Below are 24,129 nucleotides of genomic sequence, written 5' to 3'. Positions count from 1 at the left end.
ATGCATATTTTGTCCAAAGCAACGTCGATCGATCGATAGATAGATACTTAATTGATCCCCAAGGGAAAATTCAAGGTAATTACATTACAGTAAAGGTATCCTTCAATGACCAAAAATCAAACCCAGGTCAGCTGCTTAAAGCGACACTTCACCGATTAGCATTAAGCGTTGTATCTTTAGAAAACCAGTAATGTTTTTGAATGGTCGTGCATCATTCCCTCAGTTTGCCTTGAGATGGGAGAAATACGGATTTCAATGTTGGACTTCCTGCTTTCAATGACGTAAAAATCATCATTTTACATCATTGAAAGCAGGAAGTCCTATTCATGGGTTTCATTGAAATTCGTATTTCTCCCATCTCAAGGCAAACTGAGGGAATGATGCACGACCATTCAAAAACATTACTGGTTTACTAAAGATACAAAGCTTAATGCTAAACGGTGAAGTGTCCCTTTAAACACGTGTGTGTGTGTGTGTGTGTGTATATATATATATTAAGAGGCTTTTGCGTCTGAACTCTTCATATATCCATACTGAAAATGGCTGGTAAACACTGAATATTTATTAAAGAAAGGTTTGGAATGGCACAAATTTCAGACGTTCATTCTTTTTAACAGTTTTATAGTTGCTGCGTAACGTCTCAACATAAACATTCCTCAACAGTAATTTCTGTGTATAAGCTGCATTGTGTATAAGCAGGACAGTGGTTTTATACAAGTCAAAAGAAACTGAACAATGTAAATACCATATCAACTGCCCCATGTATTAAACTCATAGCTGAAGACATTTTGCAAAATCAAAGTGTAAGCTGCTAGTTGTGAAATTACGGTAATGTTCAAGGATATTCAAGGGAATAACAGCTCCCAAATAAGTGTGAAGATTGTTGATAGAAACACAAAAAAATACTAAAACTACTACTATTCTCCAACTAACAATGGGCGTCGTCATGACACCTCCGTGTTCAGAAATATGTTTTTGTATTTTCCTCCGAAGTTGCATTTTATTAATTTTAATGTGGCAGTATAGACCGCGCTTGACATATCCTGGGCCATGTAAAAGCAAACTTTTCTATTTTTTCTGTCAGTCATATATTATACAGAATATACATACGGAGTCCAGAATTGTCAACAACCAGATGGATCTCCAGTTTCGGGAGTAAGGTGGATTGAAAAAGGAAAGATGATTGGCAGCTTCCTGAAATCTTGATCTTCACCTCTGCCCTGTTTTTAACAGATCATGTTTTGTGGTTGTTGATTATTATACATTTCAAAGTGAACAGGCACACATTCACCATCAATAGTGTCACAAGCTACAACCACACGCTGGGTCTTCTTTTCAACAGTCAAAACAAATTTACCATTTTGGTCCTTCTTACTCATCACATTAAACACATCAAACTTCTCATCACTAATACAGAGATTATCTTTGTAAACATGGCCTTTTCCATTGCAAATGGCACTGACAGCTGCCTCGGCTATCTTTTCAAAAAATGACTGCACTGGAGTTCTACCAAGAAGCCCATTCGTTTTTAGATATTCGGTCCATTGGTCCGGATCTGTACCAGAAATATCAGTCCTTAGGACATGCCTTTTCTTGAAAATGTTGAAGGCGTTGTTTCTAGTGGTAGGTAAACAGGGTTCCTTGTTCTGCTGATGTTTCCTCTCATTCTGCCGGTTCTGGTCATCCTGCTGCTTCTGGTCATTCCGCAGGTTCTGATTGGACTGTTGGTTCTGATCATTCAGCTTGTTCTGATTATTCTGCTGTTTCTGAGATTTCTGTTGTTGTCGCTGCTTCTGACTCTGATAATTTATGGAGTGCGAATATAAGGATTGCAACAGTATTGCTATAATAACAGTAATAATAAGCAGGAAAGTTTTGCTGGTTGATGTTCTCATCCAGTGACTGACTGTCTGTCTTGGGGGTGATCCTGAAACAGACAAGACATGCTGATTATATGTAGCGCCTACACATGTGACGAGGCCTAAGCTATGGGCTGCTAATTGGCACTGGAAATCCCTTGTACGAATGATCTTTGTACATGACTGGCACTGTTCTCCATGTTGGGTCCAAGCCATGTGATCTGTGTAGTGTGCACACCACAGAGACGACATCCTGATTGGCCTGTTTCAGTAAGTCAACTAATCAATTTTCAGTGTGGGCAGGCTTTTATCTTTCCCTGGGCCAAACAAATAAGCGCAGTTGCCTGCATGGAATGGTTGTGGTGAGAGGTGGGCTACGTTGTAATCCAGTGCCTGTTAACACCACTGTGCGGCTAAAACATCGCCTAAAACAACCCAGATAGCAGATAGGCAGCACTTTGGCATACATCTGGCAATTTTTGGCTTTGTTTTGGCAAACCAAAACTTCTGGCTTCAATTTGGCATGCCATAACAGATAAAAAGGAGTCAGTAGTGTATAGCTGAATTATGCATATTTCTGGTCAACTGTAGCAGAAGATTAAGGCTGGGATTATACTTGCCGTTAGACCAAGCGTAAGCGTATGCGCCCGTGTGCGACCTGCTGTGTCCTGTGTACAGACTCGCTGCAGCATTATGCACCCAACTGGAGGTCTTCACTAGGGGGAGACTATAGTAATATCAGATGTGGATGTGGCCATGTGCCATTGTTTACTCTAATGATTGCCCCCAGCTTCGATGTCGATAATGCATCTTGCAGTCACCTTTTTTTGGAGTGATCGCCCCCTACTTTCTTATCAGTATTGCATCTCGTGGACGTGTCATGTTCGCTTGCGACGACGTGCACGACCGACGCACCAAACGACCGCAAAATACACGAGGCAGCCATGATGCGAACCCGAACACGTTGTCTGCAGCAAGTCTAAACCCGGCTTAAGAGTGGGGACAGCATCTGGGCTGCATACGGGATGTTTAGCATGTTTATGGACAGCCAGAAGATGGACGAAGAGCGGGACAGAGTCTATTACATGCGAGTGAGTTTTGGCATGCTTCTGGCTAACCAAAAGACTCAGCAAAAACCAGGAATTTTCAAACTTTCTAGGCAAGATCCAAGATCTACATGTACTCAATTGTAAGATTCATAACAAAGGGTCTGAATATTTATGTAAATGGAATATTTCAGCTTTATTTTGCATGAATCAAAAAAACAAACACTCGAAACACCTTTTTTTTGCGGAGTGTTGGAGCATTTCTGTGTAGATTAGGAACTCAATTTAATACATTTTAAGAATATAGCTGCAAGCAGAGCAGTTAGGGGGGAGTTGCAACTCAGTATTGTTACATTCATTAGCTGTCAGAGTTTCATGTCTAGCAACCAACGATTGCCTGAAATGTAAGATCGCTGTCTGTTTGGCAGCATCAAAAAACAAGACATATGTAAGGCTCAGACCATGTCCACACGGAGACGAGTTTTGGGTTAAACGCAGCTGTTTTGCTTCGTTTTGACCGTTCGTCCAAACGAATACTGCAAACGCATAGCCCTAAAGCGAATCGATCTGAAACCGGGTCCCAGAGTGCATAAGGTCAAAAATGCAGCCCTCTAGCGTTCGTTTGGACGCGGGAAGACGCATACCTGCGTTTCAATGATGTCATCGCCACACTTCTCAACCCCTAGCCCATACCTGTCAACATTTAGCTTTCAAAATAACGGGATAACGTTACTGCATTTCGGTCGTTGTTTTTACCTTACCTAGAGCCTACTGTATATGCAGCCTATCCAACTGCTGCCTGTATACTCTTGAAACGCTGCCAGGAAAGACGGAGGGGGGAAGATCATTTTGCTACGTGTGGACTTGGCCTCAGTCTGAACAACATTAAAGTACATTATGTTAAGTTGTAATTCCAAACACATCAAAAGTTACAAGCCAATATGCATTATTGCTAATTACAGCGACCCAAGAGTTCAAAGGTCATCAAATTTCTTGGGCATCCTCCTGATGGGGTCCTGAGTCCATGTACTACGTTTGTACTAAATTTCGATGGGCTGTAACTGGCGAACAGTTTTACTTCCGAAGATTAAAAAGAGTATCTTTTGTGAGGCTTTGTCTGAAGATGCTCTGTGTTAAATATGGTTTCTGATAAGATCCAAATGGCAGAAAATCCATCATGACGTCATAGGGTGCGTTGAACTTGGATTGGTCCAAGGATCCAAATTTGGCCTGTTGCTGGCGCTAGAGTGCTCAAGTTGCTGACATGAATCATAAGGACTGTCCCTAATCAGTGTATCAAATTTCACAACTTTTTACAAGACGGTTCTATGGGCTGCCATAGACTCCCATGGTGGAAGAATAATAATAGGGAAGAAAACAGACAAACACAATGGGTGCCTTTGCAGCTTCACTGCTTGGCCCCCAATGAGTCTGAAACACAACAAAGTGTGGCTTCTTCTTCAGTTACCAGGAATTACTTTTAGTGGAAAAAAATAGGACTCCTAAAGTTAGGAGTGACACGGCCATTATTTTTAGGAGTTCCTCCTAAATTCGCCAGCTAGGAGCTACTTTTTAGCCTTACATTTTTTTGTGAATACGGGCTCAGACTCTCTTCTTCGCAGAGAGTCTGGCCTAAATCCATTGGTAAATGTTTATTTTCTTGTTTGTGTGACGCTTGTGGGCGCTTGTCTTGTCTGTGGAAGTTTGAATTCATTGGAGTTCAGTCACTAACATTTGGTAATAATATAAGGTATGATAACCATGGGGGACACAACGATAACAATAGGCTTGAAACTTAAATGTAATCGCTCTTAGGAACGCCCTCTGCTCGCTGATTGGGCGGAGATACACTTGCCGGAGTAAACTAAGCACAATCAAGCTATACCAGACGGAGCATGAAGAGAAATGAAATTAAAGGGTAACTGCACCCTAAAATATGTTTTTTGAGCTGTTGATTGATTGAAAATAGTAGTGGTGAGCTATACTATTACCCGGGTTAATATTGACAAAAATCGTGTTTCTCGACAAAAGTAACATTTCGTATGATTTTGTATTGGAGATATTGCTCTCCACGCCTTCTACAGGTTGAAACATGCCATGGCATGTTGGTCCAAAATACTATTGGAATGCTGACGTTGTCCTGCACTTCTCGTCCAACACTACGTCACCGGGTCGTTACAAATTAGGAATGAAACGCCCCAACACCTGCTGCCCTGATTAGCCTACCTGTGATGTCTGTAGCACTCATTCCCAGATTGACACAAAATCACCATGGTTGATTGGCTGCAGCAGGGTTGCACTCCCTTCCAAATTTCAGAACGTCCTGCCCATTTTTAAAGCCTTTTTCAGAAATGTGAAGTGGGTGGAGTTATGGGGTGAAGTGACTCTTTAGGCGCGTTCAAGTTCAACTCCAAATGCAGCAGCGAGAGCTGTCGGTGGCAGCAGGGGAGGGGATACAAACGCTGCTATGAAGTTGTACACTCTCTACTTCCCGTAGTCTAGACTTGACCATGTGACGAAACACGAGGCACGGACCTGCACGGACCCTTGTGGATATGAGGAGGCATCTAAACACCTGAACATACGTCAGGGATGTAAAAGCCAATTGGGGCAAAGACCTGACGTCATGAAGGCAGGGTCTAGGCTCCGCAGTACCTAGAGGGCCCGCTGCGCCGCTGCTCAGCAGCCGCCTTGCTCCCGCGATAAGTTGAGGCCATGTAATACCGACTGCCGAGTCGAAAACACACCCATCTAGACCATCGTGGACAGATTTTTAACCACGTGCATCTTGTGCTGCGCAGTTTTTGTGCTGCGCAGCCATCTTGAACGCGCCTATTAAGCTGAAGTACGTAGTCAGGCGGAGCCAGGCTAAGGGATGTCTCATTTTCACAAGGCAAAATAGGCTATGTTGCCTACAGGTAACACCGTATCATAGAGGGTTAATTGGATGATTTGCATATTTGAATGCTTTAGCGAATATTAGTAGCTGTAAAGTTAATAAACGGAAAATAAACATTACATGCTTGAGTATGTGTTGGCATTTTTGTGATATATGCAATATTTATGTAATTTTTCAAATACAAATATGACCAGAATTTACACTGCAGATAACTTTACACTTGAAAGCAATAGAATACTAATTAACTAATAGTAAAATGTAACCCCAACATAACTGGGGCAATCCATACCGTTTATTTCTGAAATATGCAAATTCTCTCATTAACTATTCAAAATAGAAATATGAAATGTTTATTCACTATTATATTTACTATTACTAAATACAGTGAACAACTGGAGGGGAAGATTAGGAAGGGAAGAATACTCCTTCGCAGACCCATTCTTGTGTGCAAATGAGTGAATAAAATTATACCTGTATGCAAATTAGCTCTCACAAAATGATGCACAGAGTGTATATTTACAATGATTAAGTAAAAACATCCATAATTGCTTTGTCATGATGCTCTTGTAAAGGTGAAGTTGCACATGAACAAAAAAGGTAAAAAGTGCCCTTATTTGCATAATTTAACTGCAATATACCATCTAAAATCATTTCTAATATTTTATGCAATTTCAATATTATCTTGGCCTAAAGCCATTCATTTATCTACTTACAACCACATTATCAATACATTTCTTTATTATGCACTTCCTTTCACACAAAAAGGATTGTACAAATACTTTAAATGTGTTTGTTCATGTAATAAACAATTGGCTATCAGAAAAATGCAATATAAACAAGCTAAGAAAAGAAGCAGGATAGACCATAAGACCAGTGCAAACATTAACAGTAGGAGCCTTGCTAGAGCTCTACAGAATGACCTCCAGCAGGCCGCTGGTGTGAATGTCTTAAACCACACTGTCAGACCTGTGGGGACCTGTGCTCACTGCCCAGCACCATGGAACTCAATTGGAATTTGCCATAGCATACACAGGTCCGCTACTAGTGCCCTGTGCTTTTCACAGATGAGAGCAGGTTCACCTTGAGTACATGTGACAGACATGAAAGGGTCTAGAGATGTCATGGAGAACGTTATGCTACATCATTCAGCATGACCTGTTTGGTGGTGGGTCAGTAATGGTCTGGGGAGGCCATAGACCTAAAAGAAAAGGACAAACAGACTCCGTTGTTCTCAATGGGAGGGGGCTGAAACAAAAATCTGTTTACTTTCCATCGTACTGCGCAGACTCATTTCGTGACGTGAGCCATCCTGTACATTGCTGTAACTCGTCTGATAGATGGGATTTTCCGAACAACTGTCAATCCATTATTAACGTTCGTTTTTAAGTTTATTATTATGTTTACTTGCCTCTAGGTAATGCTTTACCCTATCAAACGGTAGGCTATAGGCTACACGCTTTTTCACTGATCTTGCGAATGACTTTCCGTCAAGGTTTTCATGCAGGCTGGACTGAGCTTCTTATCCAAACATTACGGGGAATCTCCTGTCGAACGTTAGCTTCCCTCCAACCGTCATGCTAACTATACTTCTTTACGGGAAACCAACATTATATACGGGGAAGACGTGAATTAGTTTTGCCTTCGATACCCTATATAGAATATACAGAAGCTATAAGGGCGACACAGGGCACATGTTACATGAAGTTATGGGATCGCAAAAAAATCTGCAATCTATGGCCGTCCAATGGAGTTATCAGAGGGTTGATAACCATCTCAATTCGTGTTTCTATTTCCGGGAATATTCCTGCCCCCTTGGGGGAGGCATACCCTTGGAGGGATGCGCAGAACAGGGAAGTGAACACAGGTCCCTCTAGAGGCCATCGGGCCCTCAGGTAACCCTTATGAAGTCTGTTTCTAGTGTGGTCTGAGACATTCACATCAGCCGGCTGCTGGAGGTCATTCTGTAGGGCTTTAGCAAGGCTCACTGTTCCTCCTTGCACAAAGGAGCAGATATTGGATCTGCTATTGGGTTAAGGGCCTTCTACCTACCACCCTGCCCTGCTCTCCTAGAGCAACTGCCTGTCTCCTGGAATCTCTTCCATGCTCTTGAGACTGCAGTGGGAGACACGGCAATCTTTCTGGCAATGGAAAGTATTTGTGTGCCTTTCTGGAGGAGTTGGACTACCTGTGCAACCTCTGTAGGCTCCTGTGACAGAGCGCACCGCGTCTGTCACGCAAACGGGCGCATTCCCGCCAGTAAGAACAATGGGAACGGAGTGTGCGCTTGAAACAGACATTACATACAGTACACTCATACAGGAGACAAAGAAATTAAATGTTGAAATGCATATGTTGGAAAGGAAGGAATAACTATGTATTGTGCCATGGTATGATGTGAAGAAATAGCGAATAGGCCGTGCGCTAAACATGGCTTTATTTCAGTAGCGGGGAATGCAAGGCATAATGTTGGGACAGTGGTGGCGGGTTTCGGGCGCGCAGAATTTATATCTTAAATGAAACCGCGGTGACTGTGCCAATGTTTGTCTGTGTATGGTGTATTGTGTATTGTGTGTTCACCCTACCTGATGGCTACCTGTCTTCCGGGGTGCTGGGGTGCAACAAGAATGTCGGAGGTGAGACCGATTTAAAGGGACGGGGCGCGCTCCCATAAGGGAAGCGCTCATAGAGACAGGGGTGTTTCAGTTGTTTTGTTTTATTCGTGATTTTGGGGGGACTGTAGTAATGTATGGATGATTGCACATGAATGTTATAAAGTAATGTGTTGTGCGCATATAGTGTGTAGCCTAAGAGAATATGGGGTTGCGCTGATTGATTGTTTGTTCTGTTTGGTTGGCGCCAATGGAATATAATGGTATGGAGCGTTTCAGTCGAGGATGGCCTCTGTCGTGAGAGGGTACATTGTGTTATGTATGGTGCGTGAAGGGCCTAGCTATTGGGCATTGTCCCATCTTTTGTTTTTCGTTTGATCAGTGTTTTTTTGTTTATGTTGAATGTCTAACCTACCGGTAGCCTAATAAAAAAAGGAAGTTATCTTCTACTTGGCATCTCTCGACCTGAGTCTATACATCCGACGGACACATTACTACATTTGGTGGCAGCGGAAAAAAAACAACAACTGTCTAAGACCAGGCGGAGATGTCAAAGTAAAATGGGTCCAAAAGCACACAAAAAGAAAGACGACGGGACCGAGGCGAAAAGCGCTGATGACCAGACGCAGGACGAGGGGGAAACACTGGACAATCTTCAAGCAATGTTTATGCAATTTATGCAGCAACAAAAGCAACAAGAAGAACGCTATGTTCGAGAACAAGCAAGACAAGAACAGCGATGGAAGAATATGTCGCAACAATTTGCCCTCCTGCAAGGCGAAGTCCAGCGAGAAAGACAGGAGAGAGGAAGAGGACTCTCCACGTCGGCGCCAGTATCCAGAGCCCCAAGTCCAGCTCGAGGTACGCCGATCTGGGATGGAGGGCCAGGGACCGGGAGTGCAGCAGCAGCAGCAGCGACAGCGGCAGCGGCGGCAGGTCGGACAGCGGCACCTACTCCAGCAGCAGCGGCAGGTCCAGTGGCAACATCTACTACAGCAGCAACAGGGGTCCAAGCAGCGGCAGCGGTGACGGCTCCAGCAGCAATAGGGGTCCAAGCAGCGGCAGCGGTGACGGCTCCAGCAGCAACAGGGGTCCAAGCAGCGGCAGCGGTGACGGCTCCAGCAGCAATAGGGGTCCAAGCAGCGGCAGCGGTGACGGCTCCAGCAGCAACAGGGGGCCAAGCAGCGGCAGCGGTGACGGCTCCAGCAGCAACAGAGCAGGATCGGCAGTTCACCAAATGGAAGGGTCCAAAAATGCAACGCCTCGCGGGGGACGAGGATATTGAGCACTTTCTGGCTACTTTTGAACGAATTGCAGCCATCAGTCAGTGCCCAAAGGCTGAATGGGCATTAAACCTGGTACCGTTGCTTACGGGGAAGGCGAGAACAGCTTACTTGGCTATGGATATTACAGATTCATGGGACTATGACAAAGTCAAACAAGCTATCTTGGAGAAATACGAAATACATTCAGATACATACAGACACCAGTTTCGTAACTCTCCAGTACTGCCTGGTGAATCGCCCAGGGAGCTGTTCACTAGGCTGAAGGAGCTGTTCAACAAGTGGGTGTGTCCTCAGGCACACTCAAAAGAGGAGATCGGAGACATGCTCGTCCTGGAGCAGTTCCTCCGGATGGTCAACAGTGATGTCTGCCTATGGATCAAAGAACATAACCCCAGGTCGACCAGAGAAGCCGTGCTTTTAGCAGAGGACTTCATTACAGCACGGCGGGGACAGAAACCATACCAGCTGGGGTGGGTAAGAGAGCCTAATGTTCAAAGATCAGTCAGAAATGAGGGTGGGCAGGAGGTCTCAACAAAAAGTGTTAAACTAAATACTGATGATGCTAAATGTTATTATTGCGGACAGATAGGACACATTAAACCTAACTGCCCCAGTAGAAAGACTAAGCAAACCCATATATGTTATGTGCCTCAGCAGAGGGAAGGTGGGGACTCTGTTGGGTGGGAATCCATGACCATGGTTAAAGTGAATGGTAAGCAGCTAGAAGCACTGATTGATACAGGCAGCAGCCAAAGCCTGATTAGTGGTAAGTGGCTAGCACAAGAGAAGGTTCACACAGACAAGAACTTGGTCATACGTTGTATCCATGGTGATGAAGTAGCGTACCCCACAGCAGAGGTTTACCTGGAAGTGGAGGGAGTGTCTTACCTAGTCACAGTTGGAGTAGCTGATAACTTACCCTACCAGGTGGTGCTAGGGAAAGATATTCCTGGGTTAGCCTCCTTAGTCGAGACAGAGAAAAGCTGTAACATGGCAATAACACGGGCACAAAGTAAGGCAGGGGCTACGGCTAGTTCATGGGAGTCATTACCTTTTCCTGTAGGCTCACGTCCAAAACCCAAGAGTCAAAGGAGGAGAGAGAAGTTCCAGGGAACACAGCTAAAAGAAAGTGATCCACAGCCTACTTTAAGTGCAGAGTTTGATAGGGCCATACCAACTGATATCAGACAGTTGCAGAGGGAAGACACCTCAGTCCAGCCTTTGTTTAAAGACCTGGTGGAGGATGACAAGGGTGATGCACTAGGGCCCAAGTTCAAGCTCGAGGGGGGCATTCTGTATCGCCATGGGGAAGAGGGAGAACAGTTAGTACTTCCCAAAAACTTGCGTCAGTTGGTCATGGAGCTAGGTCACTCAAGTGGATGGGGTGGGCACCTAGGCCAGAACAAGACCTGGGAAAGAATAGTGGATAGGTTCCACTGGCCCAACATGTACACTGACATAGTGAACTTTTGCAAAACTTGCCCACAATGCCAGGAGACTGCACCCAACAAGAAAAGAGATCGAGCACCATTAGTGTCTATGCCAGTGATAGATGTCCCATTTAGCAGGGTGGCTATGGACATTGTCGGGCCACTAGAGCGTAGCCGCAAAGGCAACAGGTACATCCTAGTGATCATGGACTACGCAACAAGATACCCTGAGGCGTTCCCACTGAGGGATGTGCGGGCTAGACAAGTGGCCAATGCATTCCTCCAGTTAGTGTCCAGGGTGGGCATACCCAAGGAGGTTCTTACAGACCAAGGGACAAACTTTACATCGAAGCTGATGAAGCAGGTGTATCAGTATCTGGGTATAAAAGGCCTGAAAACAACACCATATCACCCCCAGACAGACGGCTTAGTTGAGCGGTTTAATAAGACTCTTAAAAGCATGCTCAGGAAGTTTGTCACAGAGACTGGCTCGGATTGGGATGAGTGGCTGCCCTACCTCCTCTTTTCATATAGGGCTCAGGCTTCTACAGGCTTCTCACCTTTTGAGCTGCTCTATGGGAGAAAAGTGAGGGGGCCATTGGATGTTCTCAAAGAAGCCTGGGAGGGTGAGCAGCCAGAGCAGAGAATGAACATTTTGTCCTATGTCCTGAGAATGCGAGACAGGATGCAGCAGCTGACAGAGCTGGTAAAGGAGAACATGCAGGCAGCGCAGACCAAGCAAAAGAGGTGGTATGACGCTGTAGCGACGGACAGGGCCTTTAAACCAGGGCAAAAGGTGCTACTGTTGCTACCTACCTCAGAGAGCAGCCTGTTAGCCAAGTGGCAGGGGCCTTATGAGGTCCTTAGCCGAGTAGGAAAGGTCACGTACATGATCGCCACCCCCGGGAAAAAGAAAAAGAACCAAATCTTCCACATCAACATGCTCAGGGAGTGGCAGGCCAGGGAGCATCCTGTGGGGCAGCAGCTGTTTGCCAGGGCAGTTGGGGAAGAAGAGGAAGTGGAGGAACAATATTTTCCAGTGGCGCAGACCAAGGGGGCAGGGGTCGAGCTGTCCCACCTCTCCAAGGCACAGCAGGAGGAGCTGAGGGCCTGTATTCCAGCAGGAGTGTTCAGTGAGGCCCCAGGCCAGACTAGTCTGGTGGATCATCAGATTCAGGTGAAGTCACCAGGGCCAGTGAGGCTCCCATGTTACCGCATGCCGGCTCAACTTCTGCCTAAGATCAAACAAGAAATTGAGGATATGCGGGAGATGGGTGTCATAGAGCCATCCACCAGCGAATGGTCCAGTCCTATTGTCCTTGTCCCCAAGAAAGATGGAACACTGAGGTTCTGTATGGATTTCAGAAAACTGAACTCAATCTCTTCGTTCGACCCTTACCCAATGCCTAGGGTGGACGACTTGATCGACCACCTAGGCAATGCCAAGTTCCTGTCAACCCTGGATCTGAGCAAGGGGTACTGGCAGGTGCCATTGGCGGAGGGCTCAAAGCAATTCACAGCCTTCCGGACACCTTTTGGATTTTACCAGTTTGCTTATATGCCTTTTGGCCTACAGGGGGCAGCAGCAACATTTCAACGTCTTATGGACCAGGTGCTGGACGGGGCCAGGGACTACGCATCAGCATACATTGATGATGTGGTGATCCACAGCCAGTCCTGGGAACAGCACCTGGTTCATGTGCGGGATGTGATGGGGCGGCTGAAAAGAGCAGGCCTGACTGTCAATCCCCAAAAGTGTGCCTTGGCCCAGGCAGAGGTGCACTATCTGGGCTACGTCATCGGAGGGGGGACTGTCAAGCCGCAAGTGGGGAAGGTCAGTGCTATCCTGGAGACACCTGTGCCAACCACCAAGCGCCAAGTCCGGGCCTTTCTGGGCATGGTGGGGTGGTATAGGCGCTTCATACCACAGTTCTCCAGCAGGGCAGCAGCACTGATCGACCTTACACGGAAGTCCAGCCCTAATCGGGTGCAGTGGTCAGAGCACTGTGCTATGGCCTTTGATGATCTACGGGGTTGTTTAACCAAAAGTCCAATTTTGCAGAGTCCAGACTTTTCACAGCCCTTTCTGGTGCAGACTGATGCATCAGGGGTGGGGCTGGGAGCCGTCCTGTTGCAGGGAGAGCCGGGGGAGCAGAAACCGGTGGTCTTCCTCAGCAGGAAGTTATTTCCCAGAGAGCAAAGGTACTCAACGTTTGGAAAAAGAGTGCCTGGCCATCAAATGGGCGTTGGACTCATTGAAGTACTATCTTGTTGGAAAGGACTTTACACTGGAGACGGACCATCGGGCCCTTCAGTGGCTCGATCGGATGAAGGACACAAACTCACGGGTAACGCGGTGGTACCTGTCCCTACAGCCGTACAGATTTGTTGTGCGGTACAGGGCCGGGGTCGAGAATGTGACTGCAGACTACCTGTCAAGGGTCTTCGGGGACGAAGACTCTTGAGGGGGGGGTTATGTGACAGAGCGCACCGCGTCTGTCACGCAAACGGGCGCATTCCCGCCAGTAAGAACAATGGGAACGGAGTGTGCGCTTGAAACAGACATTACATACAGTACACTCATACAGGAGACAAAGAAATTAAATGTTGAAATGCATATGTTGGAAAGGAAGGAATAACTATGTATTGTGCCATGGTATGATGTGAAGAAATAGCGAATAGGCCGTGCGCTAAACATGGCTTTATTTCAGTAGCGGGGAATGCAAGGCATAATGTTGGGACAGTGGTGGCGGGTTTCGGGCGCGCAGAATTTATATCTTAAATGAAACCGCGGTGACTGTGCCAATGTTTGTCTGTGTATGGTGTATTGTGTATTGTGTGTTCACCTTACCTGATGGCTACCTGTCTTCCGGGGTGCTGGGGTGCAACAAGAATGTCGGAGGTGAGACCGATTTAAAGGGACGGGGCGCGCTCCCATAAGGGAAGCGCTCATAGAGACAGGGGTGTTTCAGTTGTTTTGTTTTATTCGTGATTTTGGGGGGACTGTAGTAATGTATGGATGATTGCACATGAATGTTATAAAGTAATGTGTTGTGCGCATATAGTGTGTAGCCTAAGAGAATATGGGGTTGCGCTGATTGATTGTTTGTTCTGTTTGGTTGGCGCCAATGGAATATAATGGTATGGAGCGTTTCAGTCGAGGATGGCCTCTGTCGTGAGAGGGTACATTGTGTTATGTATGGTGCGTGAAGGGCCTAGCTATTGGGCATTGTCCCATCTTTTGTTTTTCGTTTGATCAGTGTTTTTTTGTTTATGTTGAATGTCTAACCTACCGGTAGCCTAATAAAAAAAGGAAGTTATCTTCTACTTGGCATCTCTCGACCTGAGTCTATACATCCGACGGACACATTACTACAGCTCCAGATACTGGCTTATGCTACCAGTAGCAACACTGACCCTATCCAAATGCAAAACTAGTGAAAAATCAGTCAAGAAGGATGAAAATGGAAAAATTACCAGTTGTCACCGCCGGTAAAGCCATTCTTGTTTTGGGGGTCGTCTCACAGTTGGCCCTCTAGTACACCTGTAGAAAATGTTGTTGCCATCAAAGCAGGTGAATCTGGATTCACAACCACCTCTGTTACATACTGTATTTGGCCAGCCAGATCAATATCCCACAAGTGTGACTGACTTGATGCTATACTCCTCTGAACCAGAGTGTTCCCTTAATTTTTTTTGAGCAGTGTATAATCAAAAATATGTATGTTGAACACAGATCAACCAACAACTGTTACTCAAGGTAATCTGAAAATTCACTCTGTCTTATCTCTTGATCACTGCTGAGTAGGAAATCAGATGAAGAAGATGATGATGCAGAATAAATATCAATAGCTGATACTGTATTTTCATTTGAGGTTGTAGCATCCTTTTTTAGACCTCTTTTCAGAAGTTTCTTTCTTTCACTTTTCTCATTCTGATCATCAGCTTCCTCACCACACTTTGTTTAATTTATACAGCTGTGATTATGTGAACATAAAACCATCATCTGTTTGCTGCCAACCATTTCCCTCTGGGATAATCTGATCTAGGCACTGTTTCCAGATATGAACCTGTAAATTAGACCTCTTCAGATGTTCTTTTGATAATCGCCCGTCGGGCAGTCGGGGTCGGTCGAGGACTCGAGTCTGTTTGGTGTGTATATAATTTATTCTCTGCACCTACTGTAGCCTGGTCCTGACCAGGCTAACAGCCAAGATAAGTTAATTCTAATGTTTTTACATTATGTTATTGGTTCAGCTAGCTGTCATTCAAATCAGACCACCATGCGATTTTTTAAGAGCTGTATTTCATTTATGTACTATTAGCTACATGCTTAATCCCTTATCTAGGTTTTGTGAAATACGCCTCTGACTGTCTGCTTTCCATGCTGTCCTATAACACAATGACGCTGAAATTACATAAATACAAACGTCGCTTAATCAATTACACTGAAACTAGGCTACTTGATCAAATTGGGTTATCACAGCATAAGGTTGTCCTTCAGGGGCAACCAATGAACATAAAATCAAGTAAATCTAGCGGTTATTTTTTGTTTTCAGCGTGTTCTCATTCATTCTCAATGTAGCCTACTCTGGACTGCTCTGATAAAGTTTACTCTGAAGGATTTTTCAGCGCCAGATGTTAATGACAAAGACTTCACTCACTGCTGTGTCCTGCTTGACATTTGATAAATTGTTTCTGTCACAGACTTTCTGTTCATAATTCTAGGCAAACTTTGTGGTATCTGTCATAGTGAAATCTTGTGAAAACAGCAACAGCAGCCATAATAATAATAATAATAATAATAATAATAATAATAATAGTCAATAATAATAATAATATTAATAATTATTATAGTAATCATTTGTTTAAGTATAAATCAATGTTTCTGTGTTACTGTATAATACAGCATGATCTCGTCTACAGTTTCTTACCATGATACCATTATTTCCAAGCTTGGCTTCGAAACCATTATTTTTTCAAAGTCTAACAGGGGAGCTACACCAGATGCGTTACTGAAGCGTTCCGTTCGCGATGCGTAAACTCCATTTTAGAAGATGGGTCTATTTTTTTTCGAATGTACGCACCACTGTCCCGTCTGGTATAGCTACTTCCATTGATTATAGTGATTATTAACTGCTGCAACATACGCGTCGCGAACAGAACGCTTCGGTTAGCCTACGTCCCCTTGGGGATCAATAAAGTATATTTACGTTAGCCTGACCAGAAACACCACAGTAGTTCATATCAGCATGCTAGGTTGCTATGTTTTGGTCAACAAGCTAACAAGCTAACTTTACCGTTTGGGAGCTTACAGCAACCTGCAATGATCTGTGTGTCCGGGACACATGTGTGTCGCATATAAACAATAAACCGTATCAAAATTAGCCATTAAAAGTGGTCGAGAAACCTTTATTCACATTGAATATTTCCAGTTAGGTCTATGGTTACGACCCCCGGAGCTGCCGCCATTGTTTTCATTTTTTTGTTACTCCCGCCTCTGTGGACAACGCAAGCTTCTGATTTGCTGAAATCCCGCTCACAACACCTGACGTAACTGGTTCTTATCTCTGGACCAGCTCGAAGTTGATGCTGAGTTGGAACCAGTTTTTCTGGCCCAGAGCCAGGTTATTTTGTGTGGAAAAGCAAAGAACCGGTTCCAGACTTGGCACTGGCTCCGAACCAGCACCAGAACCGCGTCGGTGGAAAAGAGGCCAAGCCCAGCTCGGGGATGGCCCTTCCTGTTCCAACATGACTGTGCACCAGTACACAAAGCAAGGTCCATAAAGACATGGATGACAGAGTTTGGTGTGGATGAACTTGCACAGTCCTGACCTCAACCTAACTAAACAGAACACCTTTGAGATGAATTAGAGTGCAGACTAAGAGCCAGTCTCCTCGTCCAACATCAGTGTGTTACTGTACCTCACAAATGCGCTTCTAGAAGAATGCTAAAAAATCCCTTAAACATGCCTTCCCAGAAGAGTTGAAGTTGTTATAGCGGCAAAGGGTGGACCGGCGTCATATTAAACCCTAAGGATTAAGAATAGGATGTGACTGAAGTTCATATGGGGGTCAAGGCAGGTGACCCAATACTTTCGGCAATATAATGTATGATCATTTTAATGGCCTCGCCCCTATATGTACGACATGAAGGTGCATTATACGTCCAAAAGAGATCATTTGTGATCTCGAGCCACAGTGACGTCCAGCTGAACCTAATTTTGACAGCTAGAAGTGTCATCAAGGAAGGCGGGAAACTACAGCGATTTAAGCGCAACAGACTTTATTTTCGCAGAGAGAGCGCATCATAGGTAGCCTACTATAAATATATTCGTTACAAAACGACAGCCATTTGCCTATTGAAATAAATAACAAATACTGTATATAATGCATGCATTTTGCGTTTGCCAAAGAGAAAGTAATCATCTCCTATATGGCTATCTTAAGCTATCAAATGTGTCAACATTACATTACAGCAAATAGGCTACACATGTGCAGGAAAAGTGTTACTGTATGTTCGAGATATTCCATGTATTCAGCTCTTCAATTTTTTAATCCAGCGCCGATTTATTGCTGTACAGTGCTATGCCGCCTGAAAAACTTGCGTACACGAGTTGAGAGTTGAGTTGAGAAAAGAACATCTGTGAGATTTGGGCGTAGCCACCGATCACCTTCAAATTGATAGATGCCATGCTTTGCGTGGAAACAAGTTCACGCCTGTTTTTGGTCGTACACATGTTTCATTAATGAAGGCCACTGTCTCTATGTCATTTAACAACTAATTCTGCCTGCCAAATAGACGTCTAGATTATGGCCTGGAAGAAACTAATTTCGGTTGGCTATAGACGTCTCGAACCAATGTCATTTCTTACCTAATTCTAGCTGTCAAATAGACGTCCAGATAAGGGCTTGTCAGAACATCTATTTGTAACTAATGTTGGTTGTCTATAGAGGTTCCGAACCGGGTTAGGCTGGACTATTGTCCCGGTGTCACCTTTTAATTTATATTAGCCTACAGTATAGTGCAATCTTTGAGTCACGAGAAAAACAACAAGTTAGTGAGCGCTTGTGATTGTTGGTTAGGCGCTCCTGACACTGACAACATCACCAACCGGAACTCCCAAGGTACGCCACAGGTGCGACTGCAGGGGAAGTCGTTCAAACGACCAAACTTTGCGTCCTTGTTTGCAATTGAGTTTGAACGACCTTTTCTAGAAACACTAAATCCAAGAACGACGGAGCGAAGGTTGCGACGCAAGTTAGCATACGACGCTTTCTAGAAACGCACCCCAGTTCAATGGTGGTTGCTGGACCATAAGTGATTCATCTTGTAGGCCTATTTCTTCGGGCCACTGTTTTCCTAGGGTTGTTTATTTATGTAAAACGTGTTAGCCATCCGAGCGCTAGTTTATGTCTTATTGTATCATTTTCCCCGTTTTTCCTTTATTTAATGTTGGTTTTGTGTTTATTATTTGCATCCTCCAAACTGCTATCCAGTTGCTGTGGTCCGTGTGGCAGTGTAGGCTAATCGTAGACGTGGTTCGACTCCTAGTGGCGTGCACCTGTGTGGCAATCTCCTCCTGGTTAGTGTGTACTGTGAGAGTCTGAGGGATTGCGGTGTGTTGGCTTGTAGTGACATGACATAAGTTTTGTGGCACCTTATGTTTATAGCTTGTATTTAAGTGTGTGGGTTGACGTTATTGTCTGACCATTGTCTGTGGTAGCCTATTTGTGATCTATAACTTAGTTCTCTGGCAAGCAGCACTGGTGGTTGCGTGGCAGTATTTTAACATCTCTTGTTCCTTCGTTGTTTCTGTAATCTCGGCTTCTTTGAAAATTAGGGCTACCCTCAATGACTCTCCGAGAATAAATAAAGGTTGAATGAACGAATTAATTGAAATCTGCAGACTCAAATCAGAAATGTTCCCAGGGTACTATATTCCTAGAGCCTGATCTTTTTATGGATTTGTGCTCATTCTGTCAGACAAATAAAAGATTAACAACACACACACACACACACACACAAAAACTATTTTGTATTCTATTTGTATTTTAAGTGTAAGAATTTAGTTATACCTGGAACACAAAATATGCTGTTCTTTGTAGAGACAAATTCATTCATGACTATCTTTAGGCTTATGGAGTATAGTGATATATATATATATAACTGTGACCAGCCAGCCCCACATCATCAACAACATTTCTCTTATAAAGACCTTCTGAATCTTTTTGTGACCATTTTGTGATGGTCATCTGTTTACAAATGTGACGCAGTGTGACTTTGCACATTATTACCAGTAGGGGGCAATACCTCTCACTGAAACTTCAGACTAGCTGATGTACTGTAATCCGTTTTGTGGTTGTACATTGTATGATGTTGCCTGAGTTCTATGCAGCCATAGGTCAATGCATTATACCAAACAGACTTGAATCCATTATAAATCACAAAATGTGCACTGAAAGGTGTGAAGTAATTAAGTACTTGATTAGATATGTGTGTATATTTTTTACATTAGGCTGAGTCTTTTTCTATACATCTCTCTCTACAAAGGTTGCGGAAGAACTTTATGCTTCACCCGAGCAGCGTCATGTGCATCAGTGCGACTGCGACCACGCTTCCAGGGATGATATCGTTGGTTTTCATGGAGACAGACGCGGTGTGCACGGAAGGGAGGGGCTGTGTGTGTGCGTGTGTTTGTTTGTGTGTAGGCCTATGAGAGACAGATGCGTGATTGACAGAGAGGGAGAGCAGGGAAAGGAAATTCAGTGTAACGAATGCTGCGTGTTTTTCAATAGCGTTAATAAACAAATAAATAAATTAAAAAGATTAATGAAACGCAATATGTGGCGGCCGGTGCTGAATCTGTGGCGCACCGCCACAAATTAGTCTATGTGTGGGAAACACTGCCTGTGCGATCTGGGTTCCCAGAAGTGGCTTCTGATGGAAGTATCGTGTTCCACCTTAACAATAGTTGCTTTAAAGGGGATGCAACAGCTTTAGGATGATTGGAAACCTCCGATCCCCTGGACTCGCTGGTTAAACACCTTTGAAACCTTTCTTCTGGCAGTGGCAAAAATTGGGTGCCGTAACCATTTATGACACAGCTGGGGAACTACTGACCACTGACCAGACACTTTACTGCCCCACAGAGTGCTCTCCTGCGTCGGTTTTTATTCCACCAGTGACATCAACTGCCTGATGAGTCTGTGCAACAGTATGTGGCTGGCAAGCACATGCAAGTTCAGTGCGCTGCAGGAGGAGATGATCCACGACCAGTTAATCGAACACACCATATCTGATGATGTCGACAGCTCTTTACCTTTCCACTCTCACATCAATAACATTACACATTCTGCATATTTCCACCTACTCAACATCAATCGTCTCCGCCCTTCCCTCAGCTCCCACTCCACCTCCATCCTTGTCCACAGTCTTGTCACCTCCCGCCTAGACTACTGCCACAAAATCCTTCGTCTCACTTTTCAGGCCATCCACAATCTCGCCCCTCCCTATCTGTCCGATCTTCTCCACATTCCCGCTCCCTCCGCTCTTCCTCCTCCACCCTCCTCACTATCCCCTCTGCCCGCCTCAGTACCATGGGGAGCAGAGCTTTCAGTCGCTCTGCTATCCAACTCTGGAATTCTCTCCCCCCTGACATCCGCAACATTGACTCTCTCCCCCTGTTTAAATCCCGACTGAAAACTCACCTCTTCCAGCTTGCATACTGTTTTGATTGATTGATTGATTGATTGATTGATTTATATATATACATATTTTTTATTTTGTGTGTGTGTGTATGCCTTGCTTATTGTTTTTACTGCTGTTTCTTCTGTTTTAATGTTGTACAGTGTCCTTGAGTGTTTTGAAAGGCGCTTTGAAATAAAAAGTATTATTTATTATTATTATTATTATTATTATTATTATTATTATTGTTGTTGTGCGGAGAGCATTGTGCTATGCCTGACTGAATAATGTTTGGGGCTGTCAGGAAAGTTGTAATATGATACGTAAACAATACATGAGTTAACTTTATCACCTGTCTGAGTGATCCTTAACGAACATAACTAATAGCCTACGTTGTCCTTGCCACCCACAGCATGTTTGTTGCCACGCCCAGCTAGAATGCTCTATTAACGGAGGCATTGCGTTACGAACCTTTCTGGTTTTTCGCAGCACAACTTCAGCTCATGATCATACAACGATACTAATATACTGTAGGCTAGTATACTGTAGGTTAACTCACCAGACTGTTTTTCACTTGGAGAACAAATAACGGGTACAGCAACAGCGCACAGCGAAATATCCACAGTCCTTCACACGACAAACCTGACTTCTCGGAAACGGCATCTTACTTTCACTTTCGTCTACGGCATACAATTATATAACCCTGTAGGCATTTTTTAGGAATAGTTACTTGAATAGTTGTCGTAAGCTACATGCTATTTTGAAAGTTAAATTCTATTAGAATCACTCCTATGATGTGTTGAGCTATTGTCTATCCAAAGTAAAGCCAGTTTCGAAGTTAACAGATGGTCAACCAAAATCCAGTAATGTTTGCAATTGGTCTGTGGTTTGTGTGAAAGAATTTAGCATCACGAACCTCTCTCTCGTTTTCGCAGCACAATTTCAGCTCATTTTCATACAGTGTAGGTTAACTTACCAGTCTTTAGGCAAAAAAACAAAACAAAACAAAACAAAAAACGAGAGCAGCAACAGGACACAGCGAAACCTCCACAGTCCTTCACGACAAACTCATGTAATAATGGGTGGAAATTAATCTCAGGAAGTAGCCAGAATTCCTTCAGAGCCTATTACAAGAACAAACCTGACCTCTCGGAAACAGTTTACTTTCACTTTCGGCAACGACCAAACCCATATCAAAAAGTCCTATTCATGGGTTTCATTAGGTCCCGTTCCACAGGTGTATAAAATCAAGCACCTTGATTATCAATGCAGACTGCATGGTGTTTGATTAATACACCTGTGCAAAGGGACCTTATGAAACCCATGAATAGGGCTTTTTGATATGGGTTTCATCAGGTCCCTTTGCACTAATTTGCATACATTTCCAAAAACTGAAATCTGAACACTTTTGTATCTAATAATATGATACAGTTTTTGGAAATGCATACATTTCCAAAACCTGCAATCTGAACACTGTAATGAAACATTAATTTTGACGTTGCCTTCATTCATGTTCAGATTTCACTTTTTGGAAATGTATGCATTTCCAAAAACTATCATTAGATATCATTAGATACAACAGTTTTAACTTTAGATGTATATTTTCTATCATTCATTAAATCAAAAACATGCTGTCAGTAGTCTTTACATTTTTGACATAACATAACATGGTATATTATTCAAGCTATGATATAATAGGCCTACTAATAAAAACCCTTCAGAATATAAGGAATACATCTGGAGTTTGATGTAGGGAAGGGATATTGAGTGTATCAGAATTAATTTGAGGGGAATTTTACTCATGTTTGTGTATTTTTTCCTCTTCCTTCTCTATAATATTATCGTATTATTATCGTATTTTAACATGTCTTGTTCCTTCATTGTTTCTGTAATCTCGGCTTCATTGAAAATGAGGGCTACCCTCAATGACTCTCCGAGAATAAATGAAGATTGAATGAATTAATTAATTGAAATCTGCAGACTCAAATTAGAAATGTCCCAGGGTACTATAATCCTAGAGCCGGTCTTTTTATGGATGTGATTTGATTAACAAAACAGGCCCCAGTCGTGGCGCGACTGGCTGGGGCACCTGCACTGCACGCCGGCGACCCAGGTTCTATTCCCGCCCCGCGGTCCTTTCTGGATCCCACCCTACTCTCTTTCCCACTCGTTTCCTGTCACCCTACACTGTCCTATCTGATTAAAGGCATAAAAGGCAAAAAAATATCTTAAAAAAAAAAAAAAAAAGATTGACAAAATAACAACAACAACAAAAAAACTATTTTGTATTTTATTTGTTTTAAGTGTAAGAATTTAGTTGTAGGCTACCTGGAACACAAAATATGCTGTTATTTGTAGAGACAAATTCATTCATGACTATCTTTAGGCCATGGAGTGTAGTGATATAGTGATCACTGTGGCCAGCCAGCCCCACATCATCAACAACATTTCTCTGATAAAGACCTTCTGAATCTTTTATTGACCATTTTGTGATGGTCACATCTGTTTACAAATGTGACGCAGTATGACTTTGTACATTATTACCAGTAGGGGGCAATACCTCACTGAAACTTCAGACTAGCTGATGTACTGTAATCCGTTTTGTGGTTGTAAAGTGTATGATGTTGCCTGAGTTCTATGCAGCCATAGGTCAATGCATTATACCAAACAGACTTGAATCCATTATAAATCACAAAATGTGCACTGAAAGACTGGAGTGTTGAAAGGTGTGAAGTAATTAAGTACTTGATTAGATAATATGTGTGTATATTTTTTACATTAGGCTGAGTCTTTTTCTATACATCTCTCTGTCTCTCTATCCCTCTCTCTCTCTCGTGTGTGTGTGTGTGTGTGTGTGTGTGTGTGTGTGTGTGTGTGTGTGTTTGTGTGCTCTGAACTCTCAGAGGACATGGCCTAATCTCTACTACAGTAAATCTCATCAAAGGGAAACTCCAACCTGGGCCCTATACATATCTTGTATCTTCTAGGTCCTAACACCAGCACTGGCTGAGTTGCTACTCAATTGGGGCATGGCATCGGACATCAACATAAACTGCTTTCATTGCCACTGACTAGGCTCAATATATACACTGTAAAACCTAATAAGTTAACTTTACTTGAAAAAATTGTGGAAACCGATTACCTGGAAAAAATTAAGTAAAGGAACTTATCTATTTAAGTTACAATAAGTTACTTGTTCAATTAAAAGAAACTAGCAAACAGTGAGTAGGCAATACTCAGTCCACTTCAGTTGTGAAAATAAAAAAAAACTAAGTAAAGTGTACTTTGAATACTGAAGTAAAGTGAACTTAG

At 43.6% G+C, this 24,129-nt stretch overlaps 1 long non-coding RNA gene across 1 annotated transcript; it reads right to left on the bottom strand.

Annotated features, from left to right (window-relative positions):
• Positions 1 to 548: 548 nt before the first annotated feature.
• LOC134059843 (uncharacterized) lies at positions 549 to 21,933 on the bottom strand. Its single transcript, XR_009935077.1, has 3 exons — positions 21,794 to 21,933; positions 14,607 to 14,673; positions 549 to 1,927 (listed from the first exon to the last, which is right to left on the bottom strand). It is a non-coding gene; the product is annotated as an uncharacterized LOC134059843 (long non-coding RNA).
• Between the last annotated feature and the right edge of the window lie 2,196 nt (positions 21,934 to 24,129).

This window comes from Sardina pilchardus, chromosome 16 (genome assembly GCF_963854185.1).
Source record: "Sardina pilchardus chromosome 16, fSarPil1.1, whole genome shotgun sequence".
Classification (NCBI taxonomy): Eukaryota; Metazoa; Chordata; class Actinopteri; order Clupeiformes; family Clupeidae; genus Sardina; species Sardina pilchardus.
This window is presented reverse-complemented; position numbering and strand designations above follow the sequence as displayed.